Raw genomic sequence first — 14715 nt, 5'->3', positions numbered from 1 at the left:
CTACAAATAGTGGTTTGAAGCATTTATCTGTACAACCAACTTTAAATTACAGGCAAATTAGGTGGCTAAAACTTCTAGGTAAATATGATTTTGAAATCAAACACATAAAATGGAAGAAGAACAAGTTAGTTGATGTACTCCATAGAAGAATTCATAAAATTCATGTTACAACAATCAGTGTATGCAAGTTTGAACTAGAAACCAAAATTTTAGAGGATGTAAATATAAATCAACATTATGTGCAAATTAAAAATAGCTTACAGTAGAATAATTTGCATCCTAGGTACAAAAACTATGAGTGGAGAACGATGGTATTAAATGAGATGCACAGTGTGCCATATGCTAAACATCGAAGGTACCAAAAGACTATATCAATTATAAAAAACCAATAATTTTGGTATGATATAAAAAGAAAAGTGGTAGATTATATAGATAGGTGTTTAAAATGTTAAAAATTTAATGTTGAGCATAGACATCTAGTCGGATTGTTATATCCAATACCCATTCTTGAGTAGAAGTGAAGAAACATGATTATATCATGATGGTGGTGGATAGTCACTAAGGATGCTCATTTTATCTCAGTGAAGTCAACAAACAAGGTATCCAAATTGCATAAATATACAAGAAAATTGTCAAGCTACATGGAATGCCTAAGGTTGTTATTTCATATCGGGATTCCAAGTTCACTTCCAACTTCTAGAAATGTTTGTTCAAAGGATTTGGGACTACTTTAAACTTCAGGACAACACATCACCTAGAATTAGATGGAAATAATAAGAGGGTCAATTAGGTGATTGAGAATATGATTAGGATGTACATGATGGAAAAATCATCAAAGTTGGAATAATATTTGCATTTGGTCAATTTTTCATAAAAACATGGGTATTAGGCATCCTTGAGGATGGGCCCATTTCAGGCCTTGTATGGAATTGCACTAAATCTATGAGTTGGGACAACACAACTGATAGGTTCATTATTGGGATAGAATTGCTAAAAGAAAGTGATGAGGATCAAACAAAACTTAAGGGTTGCCAAGGATAGGTAGAAGAGTTATGTAGACATAGGTAGGATAAATAGGTAATTTAGAGTGGGAGCCCATGTCTTCCTAAAATTGAAGGCTATAAAGATTTCACTGAGATTGGAAAGTTGTTCAAAGCTAGCAACGATATATTATGGGCCTTTTAAAATCTTGGAAAGGATTGGATCAATTACATATAGGCTTACATTGCCCGCATATATTCATATCCATAATGTGTTTCATGTATCATTATTTAAGAAATATGTGGAAAATTATTACCATTTAATTTATTGACATGTGATTAGGTGGATCCAGGGGATGAATTTTAAGTACAATTAATATGCATATTTTACTAGAAGGTCAAAGTGCTCCAAAATCAAATCATCCCATTAGTAAGGTGTAGTGGATGTATTTTGGTCCTGAGCACACTACATGGGAGAATGTGAATGCTTAAGGGAGGAGCACCCTCAACATTTTGTGAAATTTTGATTGTATATGTGTATTTGATGAATTGAGTGTAACACATCCCATTTATTAAAAATTAAAAAGTCTATATCCAAATAAAATTTAGATAATTGAAGACAATAAATAAGGTCTCATTTTACCATTTTAGTCTCAACCCTTTATACTTAAGAAATGGAATGCTAAAGTTCCTCTTCTTTTTAGGATTTCAAACCTATTTTTTGAGGTCACCATCATGTTATGTTCTTCTAGAGCTTTCCAATGATATAAATTTAATAAAATTCCAACCTTTGGACACAAAGTTATTGTCCTTAAAAGATTGCACTACCTAAACCACATCACATGCATACCATTGATGTTAAATATATTCTAGAAGCCTAGGTAAATTAATTCCTTACTATTTTCTTATTGACAAAATAATTTCAATTGAATCCTTCAACTCATAGAATAAAGCACACTTGTTGGAAATTTAACTGGATATAGAAAATCATTGGAAGCTATAGGAAACAAATCTCCAAATATCCAAAAATTTATGCCCTTCAAATATCATATTTTCATTAGAATTACTCCAAGCTTACAAGGGTTGCTAGACTAGGAAAATATATCATTGAGAAAACAATAAAAAATTATAGCAAAACTTGGTTGTTCTAGTGCACCATACAACTTGTACAACCCTACCAAAACATTTTGTAAAACCCCTCCTACTGCTACTGAAATATGTCTCAAAAAATTGTACAGTTTCCCTTCCCTTTTTTTGGGTTGTGGGCCTACTAAATTTCCCTTTGCACCTATTATGTACAAACCCTTCAATTTTTGAGAATTGGGTTAATCTCCTTTTTCCACTCACATTCTTTCCTCTTTTCTCCTTTGGACTTGCACACTGAGTGAAAATTATTTATTACTTTCTCATTTGTGTTTTTCTAACACTATTTGTGTATCACACTCTCTATTTATTTTCCTTTCACTTTGCCTTTCTTTTGTAACATTGAGTTGATGAAAAAGTACCCATAACCCTAATCTCTCAATGATATTGAAGGTTGAGATCAAATCCCAATTGACGGTGAAGCTTACATCTAAATCACTAATGTAAATGTTGGGTGTGGAGCCTGATTATATTCTATAGTACCGACATATTGGACCCCAGTTCAAAATGGGGCGGCAACGCCGCCCGTAAAATAATCGCTGCCGGAGCCCCCCCCTGGCGGGGGGTTTCGGGGGCAGTGCCCCCGAAGCTAAAAACAGCTGTAAAATTGCCTTGTAAAAGTATAGTAATTTCTAGTCAATCTGGGCCGTTCATTAGGCGGATGATCTGACAGTAGAACTTATGTTTAGTTTAGGGTTTTTTGCCCTAGAAGGCAACCCCTCTCTTTATATGAGGGCATTGTATTTGAGGCTGTGATATAGATGTGTATTCGGTGAGCGAGAAACATAGAGGTGAGACTGTGAGAGAAAACAGAGGATATTACAGCGGTTTTGCTGTAGGTTGTATCTCTTCATTTTGTTGGATAATAGAAAGGAAGGACTGGCTGTTCGGGGTGGACGTAGCCCAAACTGGGTGAACCACGTATATCTGTGTCTCTCTTGTTTTGTGCGTTTTCTGTGTTTATATTTCTGCAATATTTTATGTGTTCCATTGCTCCGTAATATATAATTTTCTAACAACTGGTATCAGAGCCGAAGGTCTATTTGGTTGATAAACTCACAGGAAAGAAGGGTTCCTGGTTCGAGTGGGAGCAATGGCGGAAGATGGTAAGTTTAGGGTCGAGAAATTTAACGGCCAAAACTTCTCGCTGTGGAAGATGCAGATGGAAGATTATCTGTATCAGAAAGATCTATACCTACCATTGGGCGGAAAAACAAAGATGCCGATAGGTATGAAAGACGAAGAATGGAACCTTCTCGATAGAAAGGCACTCGGAACAATACGGTTGTGCCTTGCTGCGTCAGTCGCCTTCAACATTTCGAAGGAAACCACGACAGAGGGTTTGATGCAGACGTTGTCGAAACTATATGAAAAACCCTCGGCCTCAAACAAGGTATTTCTTATGAAACGGTTATTTAATATGAATATGTCGGAAGGTGGATCTGTTGCAAACCATTTAAATGATTTTAATACAGTTACAAGCCAATTAAGTTCTGTAGGGGTAAACTTTGATGATGAAGTTAGAGCTCTGTTATTCTTGTGCTCATTACCAGAAAGTTGGAATGGTTTGGTAATGGCCATTAGTAACTCCGTTTCTGGATCTAGTACTTTAAAGTTTGATGATGTTGTCGGTGCTATCCTTAGCGAGGAAATGCGACAGAAAAGCTCCGGTGAGACATCGGGAAATGCTTTGAGTGCAGAGTCTAGAGGAAGAAAAATGGAAAGAGGAAAGAGCTCAGGATATCGCAGTAAATCAAGGAAAGGCAGATCCAAGTCCAGATCGGGGATAGTGTGCTGGAAATGTGGAAAGAAAGGACACCTAAAGAAAGACTGTAGATCTCGGAAGGGAAAAGAAGGAGATGCACAGCAAGAAAACAATCATGAAGCAAATGTGACAGGTGAGGTGTTACAAGATGCTTTGATTCTTTCTTTTGAAAATATTACTGATTCCTGGGTGGTAGATTCAGGGGCTTCATTCCATGCCACACCTGATAAGAAATACTTTCATGACTATGTTCAAGGAGATTTTGCACAAGTTCGTTTGGGTGATGATAAACCCTGTAAAATCATTGGAATGGGTAAGGTTCTTGTAAAACAGCAGAATGGAAACCAATGGCTATTAAAGGAGGTAAGGCATGTTCCAGATCTAAAGAAAAATCTGATTTCAACAGGGCAGTTAGGCGGTGAAGGTTGTGTGACAACTTTCACAGATAAAGCTTGGAAGGTCACTAAAGGAGCCCTGGTAATAGCAAAAGGTGAAAAGGTTGGTACATTGTATTTATGTAATGGTATTTCTAACTCTGTTAATGCTTTAACTTCCAGAGGAGCAGATGCAGCATTATGGCATCATAGGCTCGGACACATGAGTGAAAAGGGGATGAAGATTCTTCACTCAAGGAATTTGTTGCCGGGTTTGAAGAATGTTGATTTGGACTTCTGTGAGAACTGCATTTATGGAAAACAGAAGAGAGTCAGATTTCTCAGAGTTGGGAAAGAAAAGAAGAACGAAAAAATAGAGCTTGTGCATACAGACGTATGGGGACCTGCTCAGGTATCATCTCTCGGTGGCGCTCGTTATTATGTTACTTTTATTGATGATGCAACTAGAAAAACTTGGATTTATTGTATTAAGAATAAATCTGATGTATTTGATACTTTCAAGAAATGGAAAGCTTTGGTTGAGATTGAGACAGGAAAGAAATTGAAGTGTCTTAGATCAGACAATGGAGGTGAATATTGCAGCAAAGAGTTTGATAGGTACTGTTCAGAGCATGGAATTCGCAGAGAGAAGACAGTTCCAAGAACACCACAAGAAAATGGTGTGTCAGAAAGGATGAACAGAACAATCATGGAGCGTGCAAGGTGCATGAGATTGCATGCAGGATTGCCTTTACAGTTTTGGGCAGATGTTGTAGATACTGCTGTTTATTTAATAAACAGAGGACCTTCAAGTTCCTTGGATGGTGGTGTTCCAGAGGAAGCATGGACAGGGAAAAGGTAAACTACTCTATTTTAAAACCTTTTGGTTGTGAGGCCTTTGTCCATATTGATAAAGAAAATAGAACAAAGCTTGAGGCAAAGTCAAAGAAATGTACCTTTATTGGATATGGTGTTAATGATTTTTGTTATCGCTTATATGATTATGAAAATCACAAAATCATTAGGAGCAGAGATGTAATATTCAATGAAAAGGTCTTGTATAAGAATCAGTTGCAGGAAAAGAAACAAGAAAAAGGAAACAAGGAATACGCAGTTCTTGATGAAATTACTGAAAAAGTAAAGGTGCCTGAAAATAATAATAATCAACAACCACAACAACAGCAACCATCACAACAACAACAGGCACCCCAAACACCTGAAAGTGGTGTTAGAAGATCTACCAGGACAAGTAGACCTCCTGAACGATACTCTCCTTCATTATATTATTTATTGTTGACTGATTCCGGTGAACCTGAATGTTATGAAGAAGCAATGCAGGTTGAAAGCAAGAAGAAGTGGGAGGTAGCCATGGAAGAAGAGATGGACTCCTTAATGCATAACCAGACTTGGGATTTAGTCAGGTTGCCTGCAGGAAAAACTACATTGAAGAATAAATGGGTTTACAGGCTGAAGGAAGAAGATGGAGGAAAGCAAAGGTACAAAGCTAGACTTGTGGTGAAGGGGTTTGCACAGAAGAAAGGTATTGATTTTGATGAAATATTTTCTCCTGTTGTTAAAATGACTTCAATCAGAACTATTTTAAGTCTTGTAGCAGCTGAAGATTTGCATCTTGAGCAGTTAGATGTAAAGACAGCCTTTCTCCATGGGGATTTGGAGGAAGAGATATATATGCAGCAGCCACAAGGATATGAGGTGAAAGGGAAGGAGAAACTTGTGTTCAGGTTGAAGAAGAGCTTGTATGGTTTAAAACAGGCTCCAAGGTAGTGGTATCTAAAATTTGACAAGTTTATGTCTGAACAAGGTTATACTAGATGTCACTCTGATCATTGTGTTTATCTGAAAAAGCAAAATGATGGCAGTTATATTATATTGTTATTGTATGTAGATGACATGCTTGTTGCAGGATCTAACATGCAGGAAATAAATGTGCTCAAAAGAAAATTGGCAAATTCATTTGCAATGAAGGATTTGGGTGCTGCAAAACAAATCCTTGGTATGAGAATAACTAGAGACAGGAAAAATAGAAAATTAACATTGTCTCAGAATGAGTACATACAAAAGGTGTTGAAAAGATTTAACATGCAAAATGCAAAACCAGTTAGTACACCTTTTGCTAGCCATTTCAAACCTAGCAAAGAAATGTGCCCAAAGACCCAAGAAGACATGGATTATATGTCTAAAGTTCCATATGCATCATCAGTTGGAAGTTTAATGTATGCAATGGTCTGCACAAGGCCTGATATTGCACATGCAGTGGGAGTTGTAAGCAGGTACATGAACAATCCAGGAAAGGAACATTGGATGGCAGTGAAATGGATTCTCAGATATTTGAGAGGTACCACAAATCAGGCATTATGCTTTGGTGGTTCAAACATATCCCTACAAGGATATGTTGATGCAGATATGGCAGGTGACAGAGATAATAGGAGGAGCACTACAGGATATGTATTTACTGTCGGAGGAATAGCTGTCAGTTGGGTTTCAAAAATCCAAAGTGTTGTTGCACTTTCAACAACAGAAGCAGAGTATGTTGCTGCTACAGAGGCTAGTAAAGAAATGATTTGGTTACAAAGGTTTATGGGTGAATTGGGTAAGGAGCATGATATGGGCACGTTATACAGTGATAGTCAAAGTGCCATTCATCTTGCAAAGAACTCAGCATTTCATTCCAGGACAAAACACATACAGCTCAAGTACCATTTCATACGATCAGTGTTGGAAGATGGAGAGTTGAAGCTGGAAAAGATACACACTAGCCAGAACCCTGCAAATATGCTAACAAAAGTTGTAACAAGGGAGAAACTGAGAATATGCTTAGTTTCAGTTGGTCTTCAAGGATGACGATGAAGATGAGAAACAGCCAGGTCCAAAGAGGAGTCATTGTCCAGCAAATGGAGCAGCGGTGGAGTGGCTACAATCAGTCTCCAAGTGGGAGATTGTTGGGTGTGGAGCCTGATTATCTTCTATAGTACCGACATATTGGACCCCAGTTCAAAATGGGGCGGCAACGCCGCCCGTAAAATAATCGCTGCCTTGGGGGGTCCAGGGGGGGGGCAACGAATTTTGGGAGCCCCCCCCTGGCGGGGGGTTTCGGGGGCAGCGCCCCCGAAGCTAAAAACAACTGTAAAATTGCCTTGTAAAAGTATAGTAATTTCTAGTCAATCTGGGCCGTTCATTAGGCGGATGATCTGACGATAGAACTTATGTTTAGTTTAGGGTTTTTTGCCCTAGAAGGCAACCCCTCTCTTTATATGAGGGCATTGTATTTGAGGCTGTGATATAGATGTGTATTCGGTGAGCGAGAAACATAGAGGTGAGACTGTGAGAGAAAACAGAGGATATTACCGCGGTTTTGTTGTAGGTTGTATCTCTTCATTTTGCTGGATAATAGAAAGGAAGGACTAGCTGTTCGGGGTGGACGTAGCCCAAACTGGGTGAACCACGTATATCTGTGTCTCTCTTGTTTTGTGCATTTTCTGTGTTTATATTTCTGCAATATTTTATGTGTTCCATTGCTCCGTAATATATAATTTTCTAACAGTAAACACTTTACACTTTATTATATATTGATCAACTCATTATTAAAATACTTTTCACTTTAATAATTAACTTTAATTAAAGTGAATTACAAAATATAAAGGGTTGCTTTGAACAACTTCCACATGTTTGACACAAGACCTATTCAAAAGTTCTGGTATGTTACAACAAGTATCAACACTTCCTCTTAGTGAGAAAGGAACTTCTTGGAGAGTCACATGGGACTACCTTTTCCTCCAATCTTGGCACAATGTCCCACACATAATCATTGACCATGACATTCCTCCAAACATGTTGGTATGATGGTTCTTCAATGATGCTACTTATTAGTGCCATATAGTTTAGAAATTTCTTTGAAGGCTTTCTCTCCCTGTTATACGGAATCTACAACTATGGACATAATTATCTTCCATAGATCTTATGGCCTGGTCTAGAACAACAAAAATCAAAGACTATAAAGTTTTCCTCGGAAGAATTGGAGAATGGAAAGATGCTTACTTGTGATCCATTGCAATATATTCTCTACTCTTTGCTTCTAAGCTCCAACCGTAGCTCTAATCACTATATTTAGAACTTGCACAAACAAGCAACACAAGCCAAAGATCTACGACATCTATGTAGCATTATCCAATTACTCTATTATATGGATCAATATAGAATTTAAATATATGAATGTAAACATAATATAACACATATAGGAAAACGGTATACTCTTTGTATTAATATGAAAGGGAGAGAGTTTACAACCAAAAGTGGAAGTTGATCTTGTAGAGATCCTCCCAAGTTGACTTGTCCTTCCTTGCCACAATGTACACCTCAAAGCCACCCTAATGCATGGGAATGATAACTCTCTTATGATCAAAGAAACAACATAAGGGTATGATTAGTCTCCAAAATCCAACCTCTAGCTTGTGGATGGTAGTAAATATATAGGAGAGGATGGTAGTTTAGGAATTCTTATCCATTTACCAATCTAGGCTTAAGATCCACTCTTGATGGGAGGATGAGCTCAAGGGATAAGAGGTGAAATATCCAAGGTAGGATGAGATAGGATTCAAAGTTCTTATCCAAGGTAAATGGTTGTAACAACTCCTGGAAGCTTCTGGAAGAGGAAGCTTCAGGATTCTTTTTATTTTTCCTGAATTTCTAGAATCAGCGCACCCCCAGCAAGGGACAACATGCTTTGATCAGAGAAAGTGTAGAACTAAGAAACTTGTTGTTGAACACAGATCCCTAAAGGGCCAGGGTGCATTGGGCCTTAAAAGCACTAGAATGAAGCAGTCAAGATTAGAAACTCAGCGATTTGAGAGAGTCATACTTAGGGCTTTGTATATGGATGATGACAAGGTGTTCATGGATGTTGATTGATCCAATTTGTAGGCCTATTGACCAGATGTGACAAAATGGCTATAAACAATTTCCCCCTAAAGCAAAAAGTCAGAAATGGAAACTGATGACTGAAGATTTTACCTTGTGACAAGTTCAAATCAAGAGAAACTGGTCAAATCATCATCTCTTACAATACATTTTCATCATGATATATTTGTTGAGGGAGGCATACCCATACTCAGCACATAACTTAACATTACATGTACAATGATCAATAATACATTTCCACTGATGACAAAGTGTGGACTCATGATTGGATGACTATATGTATGATCATATCCATCATGCTTTGTAATCTAGCATTAATCCTGAAATCGCAACTTGGATGCATGGAACTAGATATGGGGTATTTTGTCTCATTCACTCAATCAACCAATGTATGAGTCTAACCATGCAAATAAATAAGTTGGAGTCAAACATGGTAGATACCATCTAATTACTGGCCAATGATTTAATTCATTAACTGACACAAGAGAAACCACCGATCATGTTAATGGATCCCAAGATACAACAATATAATCTATATGGTGTGAATGAATGAGTTGAAGTCGAATACCACACAAAATCTTTCGGTTGAAGGCCAATGACGTAAACATGTTTCCAAGAGAGAGGAAACTTTCCATTGATGTATACAATTCCCAAGGTACTAAGGAAGTGTTTCTAAGTCAAATTCTTGGATAATGAGCTGATATCGATAGGAAGCGACCCATCATAGCAGGGCCTTGATGTACCCCCATCAACGACATGAAATGGGTACCATAATTCGAGACAGAATGATATCGATGTGAAGTTGGTTTAGGAATGGAAGACATGGAATTAAGGCTTAAGAGTATCATAGCATATAACAATTAAATGACTTCTCTTGAACATATCAGAGACAGTGAATGGATTTGGAACCTTTGACCCCAAATCGAAAATGGAGGCTTTGAGAGGGTGTGATGAACCAAAAGACAAGTAGATTTCCCAACCCAACAACCACGAAGACGAAGTGGAAGAGTGTCATGTTCAAGAGTGACTTGGTGCCATTAATAGGTGGAATATCCCATTTTCCCAATTTCCCCAACCATCATTGATCAGTGCCTCTTTATTTTTTAACAAGCTTGAGGAGGATAACATATTCTTGATCTGTAAGTTCATCCTTAGGATGAATCCATCCAAGTATGTTTAGTGAACCCTGAGAAGGAGTGGTCCAGTCTTGTCATGTTCGAAGATTCCATCGTTGTTTGATGTTTTAACAAGTCCAGCGAGGGTTTAACTCGACATCTTTTTCATCTTTAGATAATTTTAAAAAGAGGAAAAAAAGAAAACTCCAAAGGTTTTGTATAGCAAATTGCATATAGCATTCCCTAACTGCGCTCCTAGGACCCTCCACACACTCCTAAGCATATATCAATGTCTACATGAACCACTGAGATCTCCTAATAGAAGTAGAAGAAACTGATCTATGCTCCTCATCTGAAGGTTGACTTCGTACTAGAATTTTTTATGTAGGCTCAACCTTCAAAACCCATTGCTCCTCATCCTCTATCACTAGTAGCATCTCATGTGACTTCCTAGATGCAAGGTCCTCCTTGAACTTCACATCCTAGCTCACCATATTCCTCTGTAATGCTAGAATAAGTATCTTGTAATCCTACGAAGTATTGTTGTATCCCAAAAACACACCCTTTATGTTAGAGGGCTCCATCTTGATCCTATTATCTTATGGTACATGTATATATATTAGAAAAATAAATTAAGTGGCTCACCTCTAGCTTCAGACCAATGAATGATTCCTTTAATTCCTTATTCTTCAAGATCTTGTGAGGACTCTTTCTCTAGATACATTGTTGTATTTCATGCCTCTTCCCAAAGGACTATTGGAAACTATTAATCATGGATCATGGCCTTAGTAGCCCCTATAATTGATATGTTCTTTTTCTCCACAACCACAATGTTTTGTGGGTTGTAATATACTATCATGTCCCTATTAATTCCTACCTCCTTGCAACAATACATGAAGTCATTAGAGGTATATTAAACCCCCTTGTCTTACCTTGGGACCTTGATCTTCTTCCCTATTTGGTTTTGCACAAGAGTCTTGAACTCCTAAAACCAACTGAATACCTCATCCTTGGTCTTCATGAAGTAGATCCATGTCTTCCTAGAATAATTATTAATAAAAGACACATAATTCATGCCTCAATGTATTGATGCTACTGACATCAGCCCACATACATCTTAATGTATCATATCTAAAATATCTTGGGATCTATACTCACTTCTTGGAAAAGAAACCTTAGAATTCTTTCCAAGCACACACCCTTTACACACATCCCTATTACTCAATACTAAAATCTAGAAAATTAGTGACAAACTCCCTTAGAATCAACAACATATTATAATGTAGGCACCCCATCCTCTTATTCCACAACTTACACAGGTTGTCACTACTATGAAGCAAGGCTCAAACATGATCACCTCGTAACTTGTACAAATTACCCTCCTAACTCAAAAACCCGAGTTGTGTTATATCCATCCAATAAGATAATTGTTTTCCCTTTCTAGAACTCCATGGAAAAACCCTTGGATTCCATGACCAAGACTGAAAGTAGGTTCTTCTTGAACCTTGGAATATAGAACACATCCTTCACTTCCAACAAGCTACCTTACTCGATCTTAAACAAAATTGTCCCAACTCCTTTTATTGCATACTTAGAATCATTACAAAGCTCCAAATGTACTTAGGAATATTTCTCCATCATATTGGTAAACAATTGTCATGTTGATGTCCCACTAACCATGTATCATGCACTCTCATAAATTGTGCTAGTGGAAAGGAAAGAAATAGTGATAAATATTTCTAAAATTTCATAGTGAACTCGTTGATTTGAGTTTCCATTGAGGTTGCTACCTCTTACTACTACAACTTCTATCTTCCCTTCTTCCTATCTAGACATTATGATGTATAGTGACCATGCTTGTGACATATAAAAAACTCGATTAAATCAAGTATTTCTTCTTTCATGGTTGTAAGATTGACTCCTCACAATTTCCTTTACTAGAACACTTCTTGTCTAACTGGAAAGGGTTATATTCTTGTCACCTTCCTACCCACTAGCTTTAGACTCCTCCAAAATCTCTTCTTGGACACAATTGTCCCAAAGCCTCTCAAAAGTGGGAAAGTTATTCCATGCATAAATATTGAAACAGTCCTGGTGAAAATTCTATGTAATAATGTAAATAAAGGGAAAAAAAAGGACCACGGGTAAGGGACACATATTCCAAGTTGAATGTTGGGAAACGATATCCTAGCGAGAATCATTGGATGTGTGTTTTGGCTAAGGAAAATTAGCAAAGGTAAAGGCAAAGGCATTAAAAGGAAAAAAGGCATCTTTGGCACATTTATTCATGAAAATAAAGGAAATTAGGAGAAAAGGTAAAAGGTCACAGGTTGCATGTGAGGAAGAAAATGAAGGAGAATAATGGAAAATGAAGAAATTAGAGGCCTCATTAATAAAAGGGCTTCTGAGGATCAGTTGGCAAGCTCTTGGCTCAAGCTTATTCAATGTAAGCTCTTTGCTCAAGTTTAGTTAGTGTTAAGCTCTTGGAAAGTTCAAGTTAGGAGCTCTCTCATTATTATCTCTCTCTCTCTCATACTTTTGGTTAGTTTTCTTGGAGCACTCTAGCTTTGGATCAAGGAAGGAAAAGCAAGGAAAGGAACGGAAAGGAAAGCAAGGATCAAGGAAGGAAAAGCAGGACCAAGCGGCTTCAGCAGGAATACTTATAGGTAACCTTTTGCATGTGTGATTTCCTATATGGTTTGGAAATGCATGGCTTTGCATGTTGGTGTATGGTTCTCTTGTTGTCGGTGGCATGTTCTTGCCAGCTTATGACAGTAGTTTTCAGCCTAGCCTTGCCTTTCCCTAGAGGCCATGGTATGTTGGCATTTTTATCTCGATTTTGATCTTTGGTTTGCTGAATGGATTTCAGAATCTGGGGTGGAGGTGGTCTCAAGGTTCATTCCCAGAGGCATAGGAATCCCTTGACCGGTTTGGGCAAGATACACATAAATCCCGAGAGGGAAGTCTCGGTTTAGGGCCTAGTGATCTGGGTTTGGATTGTGGTAAAGCCTAAGATACTGGTGTCGGTTTAGGGCCTATTGGTCTGGGATTGGATTGTCGTAAATCCTGAGAGATGAGGAGACAGAAAATTCCTCAAGGATATTGATGGATTCCAGATGGCATTCCAAGTTTGGTTTGGTTGTGATCGAAGCACCAGTTTTGGTGTGATCATGGTTTGGTGAGGGTGGAGGTGGTTTAGCCTCTGGATTCCCTTGGTTGTTCTTGGATTAGTTGTTCTATGAGATCCCACATTCATTCTTGCAATATGGCATGGGGGTGACTGGCTGAAAGAAAGATTTGGCTCAGCCATGTCTATGGTCGAGTGGTACGTGGAAGTCCCGAACCTCATCGGATTTTCCTATGATTAATAAAATCTAATTTCTCTTACTTTTTCACTTCTTTATATGTGGATTTAATGGTTTTCATATCTTTGATATTTATATGGTTTTATGTTGGTTATAAGCATGGTTATATGATTGGTTCATGTCATGTTTATTTCATGTATTTACTTGTAATTGTTAAATGGATGGATGCAAGACCTAATTGATGATATAGTATTTAAATGGAGAAGGTGGTGATCCTTCTGGTTATGTTTCATAAGTTAGTTCAGTCATTTATGCTCTATCTTGTTTCCTAGACCTTTACGTTGCATTGATGCCAAGTATTTGATAGAATGTCAGTCCCATTTGGGGATGCTCAGGCCTAATCCTGAGCTTTATTTTTTATTTTTTTTATCTTGGCATCATGTCTTTGATTGATTTTGGAGGTTGTAACAAGTTTTTGGCAAATTCCAGAGTTCTAGGCTAAAAAGTGGCTCAAATGTCGGGGACGATGGCACAAGTATGCTGAAAAGAGTCCAAGGACGATCATACATAGGTCTATGAGAGCGAATTTGGCTTTTGGACGTTGTTTTTCCTATAGCATGAGAGAGACCAGAGGTTAAAAGGCTTAAATAATCAATGGGACTCAAGGACAGGATGTCTAAGTGGCTGACATGTCTCCTGAGGGTGTTGTTGTTGATGTGGATGGGTTTGTTTGATATGTTTCGTCGGTTCAATTTCCTTAAGGTCACCAAAGATTTGAATCCCTTATAGTGACCTCTCTCATCGCATGTTACCCTAGTAGGTCGATTGCTTGGGTGGACATGGGAGGAGGGGGTGTTACAGATTGGTATCAGAGCCAAGTTGTGCTCTCTTTGGGTCATATCTGATACTACAAATCGATATCAAAGTGTGGTTGTGCTCTCCTTGGGTGAAGGTGCTTTTTCATTCATACATGCCGACTTCATGTGTGTCTCTTACACTTACATTCCATGTGCTTGTTGCATTGCATAATGTTGATCATGGTTGTAGTAAGGTTGGCATGAGGAGCTTGATGTTGATTTTGTGGAATGTATCGTCAGG

This window comes from Pinus tabuliformis, chromosome J (assembly GCF_031772625.1).
Source record: "Pinus tabuliformis cultivar Carrire ecotype Pingquan chromosome J, CPIR1, whole genome shotgun sequence".
NCBI lineage: Eukaryota > Viridiplantae > Streptophyta > Pinopsida > Pinales > Pinaceae > Pinus > Pinus tabuliformis.
This window is presented reverse-complemented; position numbering follows the sequence as displayed.